General features: G+C 35.1%; 1 protein-coding gene and 1 non-coding gene across 2 annotated transcripts in view; both read right to left on the reverse strand.

Annotated features, from left to right (window-relative positions):
• Nucleotides 1-22,382, reverse strand: part of LOC150083526 (phosphatidate cytidylyltransferase, photoreceptor-specific-like) — a 169,801-nt gene that overhangs the window by 101,636 nt on the left and 45,783 nt on the right. The window lies entirely within an intron of this gene.
• Nucleotides 20,470-20,551, reverse strand: TRNAS-UGA (transfer RNA serine (anticodon UGA)). The gene has a single exon. It is a non-coding gene; the product is annotated as a tRNA-Ser (tRNA).

The raw sequence follows: 22,382 nt of genomic DNA on the forward strand, positions 1-22,382 counted from the left end.
TATTATTATTAGCCACATGGTACAAGGAAGCCTGAGGCTTATGCTGTACCAGCCAAAAAAAAAAAATATTCCCGAGTTACCCTGAGAGAGAGAGAGAAGTAGAAAGGAATCACCAAGAAAGAGAAGAATGATGATATCCAGCTCAGGACCCTGGGTTTGCCAAGCCCATACTCACCAGATGTGAGCCCCCGGGGTTCTCTCCTAATCTATAACTGATTCCAAATTACTGCTTAAACCAACCTTAATCATACGTTATATTTAAGCCACGCGCACTCAAATTAATATCCATAGCAAATAATACACCCATTAAAAATAATTAAACAAATGCCAGAAACAGTGACATATGCTTGTTTGCTTCAGTTATACAAATAAAAATAGCAGAAGCGGAATCATCTTTATTTAAGTAACGTTAAGTTTTATTAGCACACTACATACTCGATGTATAAATAAATAAACAAATCCATAGGCGTTCCTAGGGTATGTAGCGCCTGCGTGCCAATCGCAATTTGGCGCCCCCTTTAAAATTTTCTTCATATGTGTATGTAAGTTTCAAGTTTTCAGGCGCCTCATGAACGTTGGCGCCCGGGTGCAGTGCACCCTTTTCGCCCTCGGGACGGCCCGCACCTGCCAATAAATATACAAATGAAGTCCACACAATATAAAATGAAACGTATTTTAATATAACTGTATAACTTAAGCTATAAACCTATATAAAAGAGATAAAATAAAAGTAATTACAAAAGCTGGAGCCTTCTATAGCCTAAGGCTTTCTTCATTAGCAGACGAACCTTCCAGTTGCAAAAGACATTTAACACGAAATAAATTGTAAATTCATACAGTTCCCCTATAACGCGGAACGTTATAGAAGCATTAAAGTCTAAGCTCTATATAACTACCCCCCACACGGTCGCTATATCGGAAGGGCGTTATATCAATTGTTCATAAAATAGCATTAGGTTAATGAGAAATTGGCTGGGACCAACCACATAGAACGTTATAACGTGTGGGACGTTAAAAAGAGGGGCGCTATAAAGAACTTCGACTGTATTAAAGAAACAGGTTTAAATCGACGGGGAGATTTTCTGTTTATACTCCGGGACGACCGGAGTATAAACAAAATACGAGACACAGCACCGTGTTTAGCAGTCACGGGCCTGAACCCCGGACTACTCAAGGGAGGTGTACTTACGCACCCGTTCGCCTGACCACTCGGCTACGGCAGCCGGTATATCCTCTTATAAGATTTAATAAATCAATTCAAATCTGACCTGCTGACAAAAAGGAACACGGTGTGTTAAAAAAATTGTTTTAATATTTTTTTACATGAAAAATTTAATTAAATTAAACAAACAGTTAATATTCTTTAATCATGATCATAAAATAAAATTTTGAAAAATGTTTATTATCGGATATCAAAATTCAGATTTTGGTATCCGATAATAAACTCAAGTCCACTCACTTGGCCTCTCGCTCCATAGCGTGACCTTAAGTCGACTGTTGTTTTTCTCTCTACTATAATATACACATCAAGAATAGACGCAGATTTTTGAATGCCTATATTTTATATTATTATTGCGCTAGTATTGGTGAGCTTGTGTCAATAAATACATAAGAAACAGGAATTTATTATTCAAGCAAAAACATATTCAATATGTGATCTCTATACATCTAAGACCATTCGCAAATGTTGGCTGAAGTTGACTGTAACTACAATCAGAGTTTCTTCAGAGATTATCCCCACAACAGCTGTGATTTCAATTTCATTTATTCAACGGTACGCGGATTAATCCTGTACACATTTACTGCCATTCAGAAATCCGCACAGGAACTCAGATCTAATGAGAAGGCTAGCCAATACCTTCCAATCCCATATAGTTCAGGATATCAATAAGAGATGACCCTATCATTAAAAATGTTTCTACAACGTTCACGACCATGGAAGAGCTAAAACAAAGTGGTCTCGAATATTTCTCTCCATATATCTAAATAAATAAACTAAACTACAACGCAATCAAAAAATAAAGATAAATTGCATATTAAATACTGATAAGAGAGCGCCACTGTGAATTTCGAGAGTATGACACACTGAGACAAATTTTAAACATGTGGTTTGTGATACATTAATATTTGTATTTGCGTTTCCCCTTCTCATTTAGGTACCTATCCGAAGCTGATCTCTGAATTTCCTCAAGCCTCCAGTCTCAATTACCAACAGAGGTAACTTATTCCAATAATTAGCAGTTCGCTAGCTAAAAGAAAACTTCATACAAATCAGTCTAAACCTTTTCCTCCTCGTACAGACATAATTTTAATTTATGGTCTGAAGTTCTGGAATCGTTTATAACAGTGAAAATCTCTACTTCATTCAATTTACTATCTCCACTAAGTCTCACAGACCTCAATCTGGTCACTTCAAGGGTGCATAGTTATTATGTGGGTGCCCTTTTGCAGATTTCACCAGGCGAATTGCCCGCCTTTTGGCCCTTTCAAGAAATTCAGTCTTTTTTTTTTTTAGGCTGGATGTCTCGAACTCAGTATCCCAAGTGTAGTCTTATAACTGCCTTATACAGGGGTATTATAACCTCACTATCTCTACAAGCAAGTGTTCGATAAATCGTCAACTGAACTCGTGGGCTTTCCTTGCTGCCTAGAAGAATTTTTATGGGCTTCTTTTTTTTTTTTTTTTTTTGCACAATATGGCTGTCAGTCAGTCAGTCGATCAGTCTCACGCAAGGGATCACATGGATTTTTCTTCTGGAAACTCGGGTTTTTCGGGCAGCAAACAGCAAACGGACATAATATACTGACACCTCACAACCTTAATTGCTTTGGCGCTTAACATACACATATTTCATATAGCAAACAAAAAATGTGTTACCTCTAAGCTTTTAATTTTACCAATATCCGAAAATTACTACCATAAAGAAACTAAAACACAGAGAGAAAATATCTTTATTGGAAAACGATCAATTATACATTTAGGAAAATTGGGTGGTGTTACAAAAGCTCTTCACTCCATAAGGCCGAGTGGGAAGGAGCTTGTGTTATGCAACAAGGCAACTAAGGCTATGACACACAACGGTATAGTGTGTCTATAGACTGCATATATTTTATAGTCGATTTGCCTGTTTTGCTGGACGCACACCTTGAAAAATTCTAGTTTCCGGAAGAAGAAACCATGCAACCCTCGTCTGAGACCGACTAACTCAGCTATGGTAAAATGCCCATAAAAATACCTCACGTCATTGACGGGATTTGAACATGGGAACTTTCCATCCAGTGTGAGGGAGGGCAGTGATTATATTCATTGTGTTACCTGCGAGGGCAAGGCTTGGAGATTACAAATATGGTGCACAAATCGCATGAAAGACCACATGAAAATGTAGTATATGAAGCTTGTCTAAGCGAATTCCACACCAATCTTTAATCCTAAAATAATTCAAGTGCATTAGGAACATGATTATTCGCAACTACATAAAAAGATGGCGAAATAACCAGTAGATAATCCACTACAATGACTGAATCGTTGGGAAAGCTGATCGAAACAACACTGAATTTATTTTCCAATGTATGACGCTATAAAAATTACTCTGTTTTCACATTATAACCGAAACGAATCTATTCAAGGTCACAAATAGATGCAATATAAAATAAGAAAAGTTAGATTATTTCTTTCTATTTGCAGCATTAAGAAGAAAAATTATTCTCTTACTTTTTTAGAAGCAAGTCGAACTGTTGAAAGAAAACTTCTTTCATATCGTTTGAACTGGTACCCTTGTTTTATGTCCTAAGTTTGCACAAGTGAAGGACTCCCCCACTTCTACTTGAAATATGTCTTCCAGGAAGTGATTTTTGTCTCACTTGCCCTGGATGAATGCCAGTTTACACTTCAAGTTCACTGTCAGAGATCTGGGTTTGGTTAAGATAGCAGTGAAAAAGAAAAATTCAGGAGTTATCTTTAGAGTTGAGATTAAAATCACAAAGAAAGGAACCGCAAATATAACACAAAAAGGATTAAAGTTATGTTGTTTAAGATTAAAATGGAATTCCATTTAAAAATTTAAAATGTCATGAAGGTAAGTGTTAAATGTAGTGTCAGTGACTTCATATTTAATCCTTATTTACAAATGCAGAACACTGTTTCGCCATTTGTTGTTTATTCGTAGAGGGCTACGTTCGAATCCAGTCATAGATTGGAGGAATTTTTAAAGGTCTCTTCAATAGCAGTTGTAATTAGTCAATCTCAGGTGGAGGGAGCAGGGTTTCCCCGGTGCGTTATTCTGGGTTTTTCGTACAAATCAGCCCGTGAACACACGCTTGTACAGACATAATACGCAATGGCACAATATGAACTAAGTTGCTGATGGTAAAAAATAACAATAATCATAACGCACACCTTCTTGATAAGTACAGTGTAAAGCGAAAACGTACATAATTTCTTTATAGAAAATACAGAATCACGTGAACACACAAACCATAATCTGGAGATTGAGATCTAGAATTTTATAACGATAGTTTCCAAGAATTTTATAATGATATTATGACAGTTTTCTCAGAATTTAATGAAATAATTTTGATATATTTGAGAGGTACTGCAGTTTTTAATTTATAAATAAATTAAAAGAAGAAACGAGTGTTTCTTCTCTCTTTCGCTCATACAAGCCACCGAATGTTAAATTTAAAAAAATAATAATAAAATAAACAATTTTTCTGTTTATACTCTGTAACGGTCACACGGTGAGGATTTCACATGATAGAGAGAATACAAGAAACAACACCGTACTGAGTATTCATGTGGGCTTGAACCATCGGCTAAGGCGCTCAGTTTTCGCCTGTTATTAGAAATACATGCTCAGACATTACAAAGCTCGACTTCAGTGAAATACATTATAAACACATAATAATGATCCCACAGCCCGAATGATAATAGGAATGATATAGGAGATTGGATATCCGTATCCAAGAGCCTCCCACGGTTGTTCAGTTTGGGAGAGTGGGGAATGTGATGACAAGTCCATTTTTCTTTCAAAGACAATTGAGTCCACTAAAACATCCACGCATTGCTACTGCACTATAAGTGGTTCAAATAGCTGTTCACAGAGAAAGCTACAACTTTCCAAGCATTTGGAAACTTCTTCGAACAAATCTGTCCCGAGGTTGTGTTATGCAAGCTCATCAATTACAAAATTTTCATCCACGCCTCAAATAAAAAATAGAAGCTGCACAGTTCTTGTGGCTGTCTTTGTACCTTTAAGCATATAATGTGGTGATAACAAGACAAGTCTTTAATACATCTTGTGATGGTTGGGCGCAATATGTGTTTGACAGTAATTGAAAATTAAGTTCATAGTATTTGCTCCAATTTACTCAGGTTCTAGCAGCAGCGATCGCCTCAGTCGCACACTCCTGGCTCTGACATCGAGAATATATGATCAAAAGAGACGTTACTAGTCCAAGCACACAACATCTTACAGAGAGCAAACCGATGCCTCTCGATCGGATCTAGCAGCAAAGCTCAAGACGCAACGTCTTTCGTTATTCAGTGGCGCAAACGTCTCAATGAAAAGATTACTCGTGTGAGATATTTAGATAGTATATTGATTGTTCAGCATAAACATTCATTTTTAGAAAGAGAGTTTGTTAATAGTTGAATCGCAAAGGTCGTGGAGGTTCTGTGTCCTGAAAAGCGTCAGAAGTTCAATATCTGGTTCTTTTAGAAAGATTTGTTGAGCATTCCAAATTTCATTAACACTGAACCAATGGAATCAGCAGTTATCATTTCTTTGTAAGTCCATCAGCACGTAATAACTCGACTCCTAGTGATTTGTAAAGTCTTCCCAATTTTATTAAAATCGGGCCAACAGAAATCAAAACAGATATCATCCTATTTACTCAGATACAACATAAAGCATCTACACATTAGAAGTAACATCCAAGGTTTCAAGTTGGTTTTTAAGATCATCAACAGCCAATGCTTAAACACAGCTAATATTTGATATACAACTAAATTTCTCGAGTAAAATTACCGGAAATGGAACTACGTTTAAATTTATCTATAGAGCATATAGAGCAGGTTACAGAAGAAACAGTCCCCTTAATTATTTATTACGTTTAACTGATCAACACAAACTGTATTCTTCACAATATTTTCTGATTATTGATTGGACTTAAAGGGAATTTACTAGGCATAACATGAATTTATTTATTTATTTTTCTTTCTTTTTTTCTCAAATATTGTTTAAACAACTCCTTGTAAACTTTTTATTATACTGTGTACTATTGTTAATAGTACACAATCTTTGATATATTAATCACACTGTTATGAAAGTAATTTCTCATTAAACGTTCAAGAATTTTATATTTCTTGAAGCTGTTCGAGGTTTATATCTATGACAAGTAACTAAATTGTAAGAAATCGCTTATTCTCTACATTATTAATATTTATTTTATTAATATTATTTCTAACAAGCTAAGAATAAAATGGATGGATTTAGCCAGATGAAAAATTTATGAAAATTGATGATGAAATTTCTCCTTTAGAAAATCTTGGGATTTTCTCGAGGGCGCTAAAATGGTGTACCAGAGAATCATTAAGCTTTAATCATCATATATCAGCGGAAAAAAAAAACTATATTATTTTGATCATAAATGGGTATAATGACCATTAGCCTTAAAACTCCCATGGAATCATTCAAAATTAAGTAATGTGACTTTTGAACCCTTCAGTAATATTTCATACCAACAACTTTGATGCACCACCCCATTTAATACAGCATTTGCTTTATTAAAATCTAGTTACGTAATATTCTTTGATTTTTCTCTACTCCTAACAGGGCCGGTCCCAGATAGGGATTGCAGGGGCTATGGTCAGTCTCTCGATGGCCGACTTCGGGTGGTGTTGGCAGCACTTGGTCATCATTATTCTGGTCGATCTCATAATCTCCTCCAGCTCAGTGTTGATCCAATCTATGATTCCGAAGGAGTACGTTAGTACTGGGACTGCATAATTGCTTATGGCTGTGATGTGTGATTATTCCCAGATTTCTATTGGTCAAATTTTAATGAAATTTGGGAATCGACAAATATTTCTAAAAGATCTACATATAAGGGAGAGAAAATTGTACTGCAAGTAGGCCTGGTTTTTCATGAAAATCCACCCATTAAGAGTCGAATTATTACATGTAGACAGCCGGACGAAGATATAATAATTGTCGGGCTGATAGGAAGCTTCTTTAATCATCTCAATCTCTAACCAAGTTTACTTCCCTACATTTCTCCTCCTAATATTTTTTTAATGATTATGGAGGCATAACCGTTTTGATGTCCAAGTTGGTTGATGATACAAATGTTGGGAGTGAGGTGAACGATAGCAATCAAGGTATGCTGCTCCAATTAGACCTAAATAAATTATTCATTATTCATAAGTGGTCTGCATGTTATTTACCACGCAAATGTTGCAGTATCTTAACTTGAAAATATATCTGAATACTGAAGAAAAGCAGTACGCAGACTAAATAGTATTCTCCTCAATTACAAAAGTTTCAATTAAAAGGCTCAGTTGTGCTATTTCAACAGTGCTAGGCTGAAATGTCACTCAGCTTTTTTTTTTTTTTTTTTTCTGGTTTTCATTCTTTCTTGCTTAAAGTTCAGCTGTCTAAGTGTGATCGAAGCCAGTTATAGCTAACGAAAGACAATACAGTATTGTAAATGCAGAACTTAATCCGTGCCGGGTTGTGCTCAAGTCATTGACCCGGAAGTTTTAACAAACAAAATCATTTTTATTCGCTTTTACAATGCAAAACAAGCAAAAAAAAAAAAAAAAAAAAATGAGTAGTAAAGTAAAACATAAGCAACAACAGAAAACCTACTCCTGTGAACCGTAATCATATCGTGAAATTCAAAAAATATTAGAAATTATCTAATAATTATATACTTTTCCAATTATCCCAATTAACCGGACGTTAATTCAAAGTGCGTACCTTAAGAAAATACTTGTGAAAAATTTATTACAACATTTGTTACAAAAATTCCTACAATATTCTAAGTAAGCATTGAAATTTTAAAATGGATCAGTTCTTCTTCCAAATTTATAGTATTATTCAAGTAGGGAAACTGGAGAGGGAATGCTAAATTGGAACTGAATTGTAACTGAATTTAGAACCAACCCAGGGACCAACAGAATTTTAAACATATACTTAGTACAGGTTGAAAATTTGGTTGCAATCCGCCATTTTTCTTGTCGATTAATGCGAAAACATACTTTCATTTATGCTGATTTTTGTAGAGGGAAGGAGGGAATGAGGACTGTGAAATCGTAGGAGGAACTGAAAGTTTCCCAAGAACTAACAGAACATATATTGAAAATTTGACGTCTCAATTTCTTTTTCCCATACATATTGTATTGAAAAATCACCACCCAACACTGATGCCAAAGCTAAACAGGTCCTTCTGGACGAAGATGAGAAGTAGAAATATTGAACAATACTGTATCGAGTGCGATGCAGAATAAAGTCACTCGCGTTCAGGTCTACAAAGGGGTAGGCTCTAAAAGTAGGAGACAGTCTCCTGTATGGCTACCACAACTGAAGGGCAAGACTACCCAGCCCAACCAACTTCAAGTGCTTCCTGCACATCTGTGCTAGTGACCACCCAGGAAAGAAGAAGAAGCCAATGCATGAAGTGAAACATCGAAATGAATACGTTCATCACGAGCATACCATGAAGTAATCAAGCTATAGATAATAATAATAAGTGACTAATTTCTATTGGTCCAATTATAATGAAATGTGGAATGGCTCGACATTTTTTTTTTTTTTTTTTGAAATGGCCCAAATATAAATTTCACGAAAATCCGTGCACTGGAAGTTGAGTTCTTACATGCGGACGGACGAACATGGCGTCCGTAAATAGGTACATTTACGGTAACAGATAGAACATAAAATTATTATTATTATTATTCAGAAGTATTTTATTTATTATCAAGGGTATATAGCTTTCGCATCGTCATACATAAATATCTTCAGTATCTGTAAAATGACAGCAGCTTATTTATGTTAGTTTTTATTTTTTAGCAGAAATCGTAAAACTGTTAGCTGCAGGTAAAATTTTGAACGCCCTCGCCAGGACGATCGCGTTACTTGTGAAAAAACCAAGGTCAACAAAAACATAAAAACCTTAAAAATTCATACATACATGCACAAAAAAAATAATAAAATAAAATAAATAATAATAATAATAGACCTTTAAATTAAATTTATATTTGTATTGGCTTCTTTACGTTACTAACATACTTTTCAAAACGAATAAAACAGTTATGCGCTTCAAATGGTATAGCAACATCTCACAATCGAAACTTATAATTAAAAAAAATTAAAATTAAAATAGAATTCTATTTGCAGAATTTATATATTATTTTGACTCCTTCAAGTAATGAGAAACTCAATATTTCGGATGTCAAAAATTACAAACATTATATATGTATAATACTATAATAAATAATTACTACAAAGTAATAATAGCAGACTTACTCCTAATACTGTTGCTCATATACAGTTTTTTTTCGTCTGCCTGCTTGTTCTTTTACTTGGATCCGATACCAACCAAACATGGCTTTCCCTTTCATTATACATGGATCCAAAACTTTGAATATCATCGGGGTACTCTTGACTTCGTGTGGGGGGGGGGAGATAAAGGAGTAGCGGTTGCGATCACGCAATTCATATACAGTTTTTTTCGTCTGCCTGCTTGTTCTTTTACTCGGATCCGATACCAACCAAACATGGCTTTCCCTTTCATTATACATGGATCCAAAACTTTGAATATCATCGGGGTACTCTTGACTGCGGTGGGGAAGGGGGGTAAAGGAGTAGCGGTTGCGATCACGCAATTCTTTTAATCAGGTTTTCAATGAAAAATGTTTCCAAACGACGAATTTTTTCTCTAAAAATGCAGTCGGTCGCTGTGTGCCTGACTGATTTCACACTTCTAGTTGTACCCAGGCACGGTGAACCATTAAATGAAAGAGGAAATACTATTGTTTCATAGAAAATTCAATCAAACACTTTAATAGACGTTTCAGTATACAATGATAGTCGTGTCACCGCGGTCAGGCAAGACGCCTCTACTGCTTTCTAAACGTTCTGTCACTGAAGCGTAAGGAAAATGAGATTAAACTGGTACTGCTAAAAGGGGCGTTCGCGAACTCGTTTTCACCAAAGGATTAAGAGAAAGCAAGAAGGAAAGAAATAAATCCGCTTAAAAGCAAAGTGTCTGTTAATTTTACCATCACTGGGACCAACAAGACTTTAATTTTACAGGAAAGAGAAAAAAAATTGTTACCCTGATCGCTTTGAATACTGAGGTTGTTTTTTTTTTTTTTTTTTTTATATTAAAAGCAAAACAATTTAAAGTACTCCAGAAAATTAGTCCTAAATGATTCTTCCATCTGAACATGCTGTGTTAAAAAGAGCGATGTAATAGTGATTTGCCAGTTAATGAATCATTTTAACTTCTTGGGAGAAACGGCCAGTTCCGCGATACCATGTGGATACTGATAACGGGTAGTTGTTGTCATTCGGTTTTAGGAGCATTAACTAATGCCATATTGCTCCCTATACTACCCTCACCTGAGACCAACTAACTTAGCCACGTTGTGGAAAAATGTCCATAAAAATTCTCCTCGTAATTGACGGGACTCGAACCCACGTTCTTTTCCACCTGTGGGGAGGATGGCGATTCTACCAACTGCGCTCCTCACGAGAATATAACGGGTTGTCGGTTCCGTCTTTTGACTTGACAACAATAACTACAAGGGATTTCGAAACGTGGTTAAATTATCCTAAATGGGTTAGGTTATTGGAATGTTTTCTGTAGTTTTCTTTCTAGCTTGTTATTGCCTTTAAAATTTTACGTAGAATACAGTTTTGTTTAATAACCTTTCATTAGAATAAATGATTTTAATTACTTTTGTAGGTTTTGTCAATGATATATAGGAATTTTGCTAGCAGGGAGAAGGAGGTGATTGTCCCTCTGTATAAGGCAATGGTCAGGCCGCGCCTTGAGTACTGCGTACAGGTCTGGAGGCCTCATTTTAGGAAGGATGTAGATTTGCTTGAGCATGTACAGAGAAGGGCAACAAGATTGGTGAGGGGAATGAAGGGATCCTCTTACCAAGAGAGGCTTAAGTTTTGCAAATTGCAGTGCGGTGATCTGATTGAGGTGTATAAGGCCTTGAATGGGTTGAGCACGCTGAATTCTGATGGGATCCTTCCACTTGTTCAGATTACGAACCTAAGGGGACATAAATTCAAATTAAGAAAAGATAGATGTAGAATAGATGTGCGGAAATTTGCCTTTAGCCAGCGGGTGGTTAATTGCTGGAACAAACTTCCATCTGTCGTTGTGGAAGTTGATAGGTTAAATAAATTTAAGGAGGAACTGGACAGGCATTTGGAGGGAATGGTGTGATTTTTTTTTTTTTTTTGGCTGATGTTGCATAAGTTCACACATGCTTTCTTGTATCACATGCCACTACTACTACTACTACTACTACTACTACTTCCACATTCGTACAGAGACTGATCAAAAACAAAACAAGAGTTAGGAGCTAAATACTAACAATGTTTTTATTTGGTTCCACAAATAGTTCGGACTACGTCTTTGTTTTTTTTTTAATACCATTATCAAAAATACTAATTACTAAAACACTACTTATTAATAAGTTTTCTTTTAACAGCGAGTTTTTGATTACTGTAACAAGTTGGCTCTATAGATAGTTGAGACTGACAGTTTGAAGAAATTCAACAGTCAACCAGATAGTTACTTACGTGAGGATGAAACCCATAATTAGACATATTTTATGTCTTTTTTTTTTTTTTTACATCTTCCTTTATATTTTTATTATTTTATTAATATTATTGATTATCATTATTTTTATTTGTCATTTTATATTATTATTATTTTGGTTTATTTATTTATTTTAATTTTATTTGTATCATATTTATATTTTTATTATTTTATTATTATTGTTGATTATCATTATTTTTATTTGTCATTTTATATTATTATTATTTTGGTTTATTTATTTATTTTAATTTTATTTGTATCATATTTATATTTAATTATTTATATTGATTTATTTTAATTTTATTATTATTATTATTATTATTATATTTATATTAAATTATTTTTATTTATTTATTTTATTAGTATTTTTTTATTATTATTTTATTTATTTATTTTTATTTTATTTTTTATTTTTTGGCCCGTGCAGCAAAAGCCTCGCTAACATTAATATACTGCTCGACCAAATTAATAAAACAAAATGTTTTTCATGAATACTTTATTGTGAACACTGTCGCCGAAGGGGAATATCTGATATAATAGGCATCCTTGCATGCAAATTCCGAGTATCCAAGAGAAATCGATCTGCCACCTAACGGAAGCGCACATTATGTAAATTTTCATGCCTATAAAAACAAGAGTTTCAACCATATCGCCTCATTCCCGTTTTTTTTTGGCTTGCTCAGCGGGTAGCCACATCTCCAGTACTCAGGATGGCAAGTCATCCCCGTTTAGATGATTCTTTGAGATGTAAGATGGCGGGCCGCTAGACAACTTGAAGCCGGGCAGTCGTAGGCGCAGGGGACATGTTGACAATGTGTCGCGCAGTGTCGTCTCGGAAGCAGTTTCAGGAGACATGAAGCATTACAAGAAATGCTGGCCAAGGTCACCCGACGGCTTTGTCGACCAGAACAGACCACTATCTGGCTTTAACAGCAAGACGGAACCGTACGATGTCCTGTCATCAACTGTTTCTTGAGGTTGCCAGGGCCACAGGTGAAAACATTTCCACCCGGACTCCGTGTGGAAGGCTCAATTCGAGTGGACTCTTAAGCAACGAAGCCAGTGGTTTGTATCCCATTAACCCCAAAGAACCTCAGAGCTCGTCGAAACTGGTGCATTGAACGTGTGACTTGGGGCCCCTGACAAATGGAGTACAGTTCTGTTCTCTGATGAGTCCAGTTTTAGCCTACAAACAGATTCTAGATGTTATTTCATCTGGAGACAACGAGGAATGCGGTACCATCCGTCTAACATCAGAAAAAGGGACACTTACGGTGGAAGCGGCGTTTCCGTGGGGTGGAATAATGAACAACGGCCGCACTCTCTCGTAATATTTTTGATAGGAGTACCGTAACTGCGCATAGATACAGATCCTCAAAACCTATGTGCGACTTTTTTAAGGGTGCGGTTGGCCCAGATTTTCTTCTCATGCACCTCAATGCCACTGCACATAGAGCTCAAGTGGTAGAAGAATATCTTGAAACTGAAGACATCCAACAACTGCACTGACCAGCACGATCAACAAACTTAAATCCCATCGAACATGTGTGCGACGCCCTTGGTCGTCATGTCGCACCCTGACAGCTAACTCCTCGGTCACTTGGTGAGTTAAAGTCTGCGCTGGTTTGCATGGAAGAATGGGAATTGTTGTCACAGAATCTTATAGACACCCTTATAAGTTATATCGGGCATGGTTCACGGCTGTCAGGCCTGTTTAGCCGTTGGAGTGGAATACACAATACTGATGTCATGTCACCATATTTTCGAGCAACTTGTATAGATATCTGTAACGTGACCTTTATGATAATTCTTATACAGCCCCTATAAATGTCCCTTATATCTGTCCGAGGTTTCTCGCTATCTTCTCATTTCATGGTTATTCTATGGTACACCACACATCAAATTTTGTCCGGCTTCATCGCAAGCTGCACGAGTTACACCACGTTTTCTACGTGTTCTATTAATTTTGTCAAGCAGCGTACTAATGGTACCAAATCGTAAAAAACAAATAAACAAAAGTAAATAAAACACGTAATACTGATATAATAAAAATATTCTATATTATAAAAAATATGGCGCCATTGCGTAAAATTGCGTAAAACTTTTTTTTTTAAATTTTGTTCATATTCAATTCATATTATTTATTTAATTTCTACGAAAAACCTGAAACCGCCCCCCCCCCACACCCGTAACACATGGTAACATTTTATCTAGCTTCCCCCTCCTTGCGTTGATGGCCCCTTAAATAAACATGAAAATCAGCAAACAATTTCAAAGAAACGTTTTATTTTAAACATATCAGTTTCCCAACACTTAAAAATTCGACAGAGTGCAATAACCGACTACTTTAAACAGTTCCACAAAAAAAAGAAAACCTGTTTCTCAAAGCAAATAGCTGTCCTTCGATTCTCATCCAGGTATCCGACAGTTCTTAAAATAACGAGGATATTTTTACAGAGCATACAACTGAAACAAATGAAAAATTCTTATATAATGAAAAGTGGTGTCACTAGCGTCATTATTTTATGTAACCAGTCACTCTGAGAATTAACTCTTCAGGAAACAGTTAGTAAAATAGGAAGAGAGCTTGGTAGATGTACGTCCAGAATGAATATAGGTACCGAGATTTCTTTAATTATTTATTTATTAATAGCCTGAACAAGTGTTTTCCTATTTGTTATATTTTAAGTCTATGTTACAGTAGCTTCTTTTATAAATAACCTTTATAAATAGTCTTCTTTAAATTTATTATTCTCAAAATTTGAGTTTTGGAGATATTAAGTCTAAGTTTTAATCATTTCAACACTATATCTGTTATTATACGATTTTAAATTAACACAGAACAAAATAAGAAGATATTCTAGAATTTTTATTTTTTGAAGCATTTAATAAACCATACAGACTGTTGCATCTCTCTCTTTCACACACACCACAATGTGAAATACAAACGAATATGTTATTCCATTTTTCTTTTTTAATTGCGCACTTGAAAGTATTTAACTTCAGTAAGCAATTACTAAACTCACCCAACAAAATTCTTATTACACGAGAAATTTTTTAGCGAATATGTTAATTCATATAATTTCCAGAGGCAGAACTGCAATTTTAGTTAGTTGGATATTAAAGAAGCTATTTATAAATTTCTGCCCAATTTGTTTAGTATTTCTTTAGTAATTATATCATTATGTATCGATTACATAACTCCAAACTGTAACCTGAAAGTTCGAATCCAGAATAAATAAATTGAAAATCAGAAGAGGAAGAGGACGCAATATTAGGCGCATGTAAACGCTTGCTTTAGACTACAATTATTAGACCATTCTTTAAATAGAATATAGCCTCAAATTGGTGTTTCAAGTATATTTTATGAAACTTTTTATCGTTCTCCCTTCCCCAGTGGAGGCCCATATACGGGTAGTTTGTCTACGACCAATGATCTCTTAGTTATTTTGTTTAAGACCGGCAAATTTATAAAAGCACCATGCATTTCACTGGTGAGTCGACACCCTCTTCGACACCCATATTCGTATTGTATGGCAATCATCTAGTAACAGCCTGAGACACGTATTCATGCAACACCTAGTCGGAATATTACTAACAAAGCGACAGCAGCTGGGGTCTCAAGTGGCGCATAAACTTCTTCCCTGAACCACACTAATTCAATCTGTTCATCATCGTGATCCTCTTTAAAATTTCGTGTCATCCAATTTTCAAAGGAGTAAGAAGAGCAAGTTAAAGGTTCCAATTTGGCAGATTTCCAATAACTCGGGGTTTGTTCATCTACAACTATTTTTTATCAAATTCACTCACATTCGCCAATACAGGTTACGTCCTATTGCACTAAATGTATTGCAATTACATTTCTACATTACTTCCACATTAATGTAGAAAACCGTCAACTCTGAAACTATCTTAAAACCTTTCATCTGATCAATCATCGTCAATACGGATTCAGTCAGTGTCGATCCATTGGTGTTACCTTCGCCTATGTTACTCATCTTTGGATGAATCCAGTGAAAGGGTTCGGAGAGCTCAAACATCTCTTGACATTTCCAAGACTTTTGATGGTACTTTGTCATAAAGGTCTTCTAAGGAAGCTTCCATATGGTAGTTTACTTTCTGCGTTTTGCAACTGGTTAGCCAGTTTTTGTTCTGACCAATATCACCGCGAATAATGATAGAGGGCTCCTTGTCTTCTAACTTCTCAACTAATGTTGGCGTTCTCCATGGTTCAGTTCTTTTTCCTACTCTTTTTCTCTTGCATAATAACTTTCTCCCACTAAACACAAATCGTATCCATAGTTTCGCCGATGACAGTAAACTACATTCCATCTTCCAATTTGAGAAAGCTTGCCCTGCACAATTAGTCTCAACTTCTTGAATATCCACCAATCTGGTGAGTATGGGCTTGGCACACCCAGGGTCCTGAGCTGGATATCATCATTCTTCTCTTTCTTGGTGATTCCCTTCTACTTCTGACTCTTGTTCTCTCTCTCTCTCTCTCTCTCTCTCTCTCTCTCTCTCTCTCTCTCTCTCTCTCTCGGGGTAATTCAGAAATATATATATATATATATATATATATATATATATATATTTTTTTTTTTTTTTTTTTTTTTGGCTGGTGCAGCATAAGCCTCAGGCTTCCTTGCACCATATGGCTAATAATAATAATAATAATAACTTGTTCATTTTAATTAAATGCCAATCTCCAGATAATTTTCTAATGGGGTAAAGATAACTTAGTTAATTTCAATCCTTCTACAGCTCAGTCCTGCTGAGCTGTAGAAAAAGTCTGCTGCTCCTGTGCTCATTTCGATGACACTCACATTTCTAGACAAGACCTCATACCTCTATTAGGGATTACCCTGACTACTCTTGGCATATAAGCACGTCACAAATATTTTTTTTCGCTATCGGCGTTACTTTTCTTCTAAATCTCAAATCCGCCCTAGCATGGAATACTGCTCCATACATGTCGGGTAGTGCTTCCAAAACCTCTCTCAAGCTCCTATACGCTATCCAAAAGTGGGCAGTTAGGTTAATTAATGACTCTCCACTTTCCATTACATATAATACGTTCAGTTTCTGCTGTATGCCTTTTATACAGATATTTCCAAAGGAACCTCTTCTTCCAATGTTCTGTAATACCAGAGCCTTTCTCTTCCAAACCAGTCCAAACACGCACCTCAGCCAGTTAACATCCTTCCAAACTCATAGAATTAACTTTTTCTTTCCCTCATTTATCTCTTCTTCTTCGGCTCTATGGAGCAATCTTCCTTACTTCTCATGCATTTCCTGAAAATTGCAATCTACAGAAATTCAAGTTGAATGTCAACAATTATCTTGTCTTCTAAGCCTTCAACCCATACATAGTACTGTATACTAAAGTGCTATTGGCACGTATACCGTTCGTGTTTTCGGTTATAATAAAAAAAAAAAAAAAATCACAAATCATAATAAATTATGTAATCTGTACTTAGACATCTGGTGACCCCGGAGAAGTTTATTGATGTTCCCCTATAAAAGCATTAGGTAGTTTAAACTGTAGGTAAGAAAAAGGCCATAAGTAATGAAAGGTTTTTATAATAAAAATTAATAAAAACCCAATTCAAATTCAAATTTATGGCATTAATAAAATTATAGTAATCAAAATATTATTTTTGGAAGTACACACAAAGTTTGCACACCAGTGTTTGAATCAACTTGGTACCAGAAAATATGTAACCTCTATCTTGTAAACTCTCTCCGACTCTATATGGCCTTCCCGAAGTATAAAACAGAATTTATTATTATTAGAAATAACTCTGCAGACACTGTCAATCCACTGCAGGATGGATGTCCTCACCCCCTTAACAAGTCATGTTGAGGGAATGGACATAATCTGCCACACTGGTTCAGTGCGGGTTGGCAGATCAACCGTATTTAGCAGTCAGGGGCTTGAACTCCCGTCTACTCAAAGGGCGTGTTACTGCAGTCCCACTCTTGACCACTCGGCTACGGAGGCCATTTTATTATCATTATTTTAACGGTTTACGATTTGCAAACTTAGCAATTACGCCTGAATAATCTGGCAACGATACTCGAATTTTATGCTTAAATAATTGAAAGATCAATCTCTCTTCTGGCATCATAGGCCACAAATAGTAATGGCTGATTTTTTCCTCTGGTATGGTATTACTACCTGTGATTAACTGCCTACGCCAATTAGTATTAATATTAGTAGTGTCAAAGGAAGGAAGGAAGAAAGCAAGCTTATAGAACATCAGTAAAAAAAAAAAAAAAAAAATCCTACCGACCTTACCCGTCTATCCCCTCCAAGATCTAGTTTCTTCCTTGAATTTATCAAGCTATCCACTTCCACAACAGATGGAAGCTTGTTCCAACAATCAACCACCTGCTAGCCGAAGACAAACTTCCGCACATCTATACTGCAACCATCTGTTGCAGGCAGGGTCGGATTACGGATGAAAAAAAAAACCCGGCCATATTTAAATTTGAAGTCCCTTTAATATATAAATATATTTTTTATTTATTTTATTTTTTTTAATGTAAAATTTTGTGTATTATAGTTAAAAGTCGTTGTCTGGCTGCTTAGCTAACGGGAGGCGAAATTAGGAAGGCAATTAGGATAGAAATAAATAAATAGAAATAAATAAATAGAAATCTGAGCTATTACACTAATAGCTCAGAGTATGGAAGAATTTTAGTTGTAGAAAAGTAAACAGTATATGATTGAATAATATAAAAAGCTGGTGCTCAGGTTATCCGGGAGCGCAATTTCCCGTCCATGTTAGCAACAGCCCTGGACATGGCAGATATATGCATTCGGAAGTGGTTGTCTGTATACCTATATGCACCAAAATCTTATACTTATAATTAAAATTATACTTAAATTTAAAATTCTATTTAACACTACTATATACTCTTATACTTATGTTGTTATAATTTTAAATTTAAACTAAGGTATTGAACTTAAATTAGTGGGTAACTGGCTCATATATGTGAAATAGTTCTTAGATACAGCCTTTAACGTTTCAATAGTTTCCTGTACATATACCTTAGTGTTGTAGCCAAAAAAATATTATTAAGTGGCGACCTCTTACGGACCAGGATTAACCTTATGTAATCCGCGAAACGGAAACATACGGTAATGCACGCGAAAATACACAAAATGCTAAAATGTAAAAATAATAAAAAATGAATAAATGGAAAAAAATAATAATAAATAAATAAAGAAATTAAAAAAATGAATAATTGAATAAATGAAAATAAATTAAAGTCTAATATTATATGCACTGAATATATATACACACGAAAAAGAAAAAAATATAAACTAAAATAAAATCAATATGAAAATCAAATTCTAATAACTAATTCTATATACATCCTATGTCTAACTACTTTAAATTAAATTAAACTAAAATAAAACTAGAATACTAGCCTAACATAAAGCTGCCCTCCTCGGAGGGTGTTCTTTTACACGCTACAGATTTTAGACTAGCCCATGAAGACTGAAATAATATATTTACAAAATTATACATAATGGTCCTGTCTTGATGTTTCCGGTTTTGTTATTACTCAGTACGGCCCTCTACTTTTGTTGTTTCATTATGTATTGCATTATGTAAGTACTTTTTGCATTATGTAAATACTTTTTGATAAATCTGTCGGGAATTTTGTTTTTAGTGAGCTAGTCTTTTAAGGTCTCAAGTGCTCCAGGTCTGTTTTTACTAGTGTTGCATATTCTTATTGCTTGTGAAGTAATTATATTTCTTTGTATCTTGAGTGGTATATTGGAGCTCCAATTGCTTAGGTGTATTATTTCAAAGTTATAATCTTCTCTCTTATCATATATTCCTATTTCTACTTGGTTATTCTCTTTAATTTTTATTTTGAGGTGTAAAAAACGTTACTTTTGTGTTGTCTAAGTTCGTTTTTGTTAAATCATAGATTAATATCAGATCGTTGGGATATATATCATTCTTGATCTCGTTTAGGTTGCTGTCAAAAGAAATAATGTCGTCTATGTATCTATATGTCTTTATTTGGTTGCTGTTGCTTTTATTGTATTATTTTTCGTTTTCGCTACTAGTATTGAGTATTTCGAGCCCATAGGGACCACTATTATCTGTTTATATACATATCTCTGCCTTCGTATGTGTAGTTGTTAAATAGGCAGAACTTTGTATATACTGTACTGCCCATTGGCTATAATCTGGTTTTAAATTTTCTATGTAATCTTTAAAGCATGTGTCCAATACTATTTTGAGCTTATCTAATGGGATGGCCGTGAATATGCTGGCAAAGTCTTATTATTATTATTATTATTATTATTATTATTATTATTATTATTATTATTATTAGCCATATGGTGCAAGGAAGCCTGAGGCTTATGCCGCACCAGCCAAAAGAAAAAAAAAAAAAAATTTCCGTGTTACCCTGAGAGAGAGAGAGAGAGAGAGAGAAAGGCAGAAAGACTGAGAGAGAGAAAAGCAGAAAGAGAGAGAGAGAGACAGAAGTAGAGGGAATCACCAAGAAAGAGAAGAATGATGATATCCAGCTCAGGAACTTGGGTTTGCCAAGCCCATACTCACCAGATGTGAGCCCCTGGGGTAAAACGAAAACCGCAGCCGGTAGGATTCCAACCTACGCGGGAAAATCCCAATGGATTTCAAGTCCATCGCCTTAACCACTCGGCCACGACTGCTTCTAACTTTTGTCTTTCTATTTTGGTGAAATTGGAATAGTCTTTAATATACAGTATTTTAACACTTCGATGTTACTATTTGTTTTAGAAAATTTTCAAACTTATTGACGATTACACTGGTGTAGCAATTTCTACCGCTGGTAATGCATCCGAAACCAACTGGCGTTTTATGAAATTTTGGTATTACAGTATATATAAGAACGGTATATTAGTATTATCTATTCTTGTCTTTAATTTTTTTGTGTAGTGCCAGTATCTTGTTACCTGTGTTTCTTATGTTGTTGCTGATCCTCTTAATATGGAATATGGAATTAGAATGAATTTGTTAATTTAATCATATTAACTGATGCAAGTTACACCTAGCATCAGTTAATGATATTACTAGCAAATGTTTATCATATTAACTGATAAACATTTGCTAGTAGAGATAAGGACGTCATAATCCCATTATATAACGCTATTGTTAGACCACACTTGGAATACTGTGTTCAAGTATAGAGACCGCACCTAAAAAAAGACATCGAGCTTCTTGAAAAGCTCCAATGACGGGTAACTCGCCTAGTGAGATCGGCAAAAGGACATCTATATGAGGAAAACTTTGAAAAGCGGGTTGTACAGCTTGGAAACTAGGCACCTTAGAGGAGACTTGATTGAGGTGTTTAAGGCTCTGAGAGGCAAAAGTAAAATGACATAAGTTGTCTATTTCCTTTTCTTTTATTATTTATTAATTTAATTTTATTATTATTTTACCCCCCCCCCCCCCCCACACACACATTTTTTTTGGCTGGTGCAGCATAAGCATAAGCTAATACTAATGATCAATCAATAAAACGCTGAAACCGGGATTTTCGCTGTCCCGCTGAACATAATACAGAACGCGGGATTTGCATTTGTGGACCGGGACGGTTGGAAACCCTAGAAATTTCGAAAAGCGACATCTACACCACACTCTCACTGTTACATTAACTGGTACGGTCAATATTTTCATTTCACTAAGAACCAATAACTGGTTCTTAGTGAAATGAAAATACAGTATTACGAAATGTTAAGGAAGCTGTTCTCACAAATATATGGCAAAACACACCCAGTGATTTATAAATTCAGATAAAAAAATAAATAAATAACATTTTAGCTGAAGTACTGCGAAACTTTCCCACAAGGCTGTAACTGAGAGATCAAACGGAATTCTATATTCAAATACCTAAATAACGTTCTTACTGTATATTTATTCATTTTATTGAAATATTTCCTTTTTTTCACCGATAATTACAAATAAAAAAAGACACGAAAATAGTTAAGTGAAAATTTCGTTTACTGACATCAAATAAAGTGAAAAAGGTTCCATTTTGTTTGTCACCATCAACTGGCAGTTTCTATATTTACCTGCTCCTGTCAGCAGTTATTGTTGCGTGTATTTTTCTTTTTGGCAAACTGTCTTTCACTACTTGATGCATTTGTACGCGTTCCTTGGTAAAAATTTCGTGGGTGGGATTTTCTAAATTTGACTTCAACACAATAAGGTGCTCTAGTTTAAAATAGAATTTTAGAAATAGCTCAAGGTGAAGTGTACGCCCCCTATAAAAAATAATATTTAAAAAAATATATAACTTATGGAGTTGATAAGCCATTTTCAGAGATATTTCTAATTAAACTGAATTCCTTCATTAAATGTATTTAGAATATTCATAAAATAATAATTTAAAAACTGTCGTTTGTTGAGTCTGAAAATAAAATTTAAATTTAAAAAATAATGAAAACATTAATGCAATTACAGCAAATATAAGGAGGAGGGAGGCCATTTATGCTGCCACTAATGACTGGGAACCTATAT

This window comes from Mastigoproctus giganteus, chromosome 7, assembly GCF_048544385.1.
Source record: "Mastigoproctus giganteus isolate SK-2022 chromosome 7, ASM4854438v1, whole genome shotgun sequence".
Classification (NCBI taxonomy): Eukaryota; Metazoa; Arthropoda; class Arachnida; order Uropygi; family Thelyphonidae; genus Mastigoproctus; species Mastigoproctus giganteus.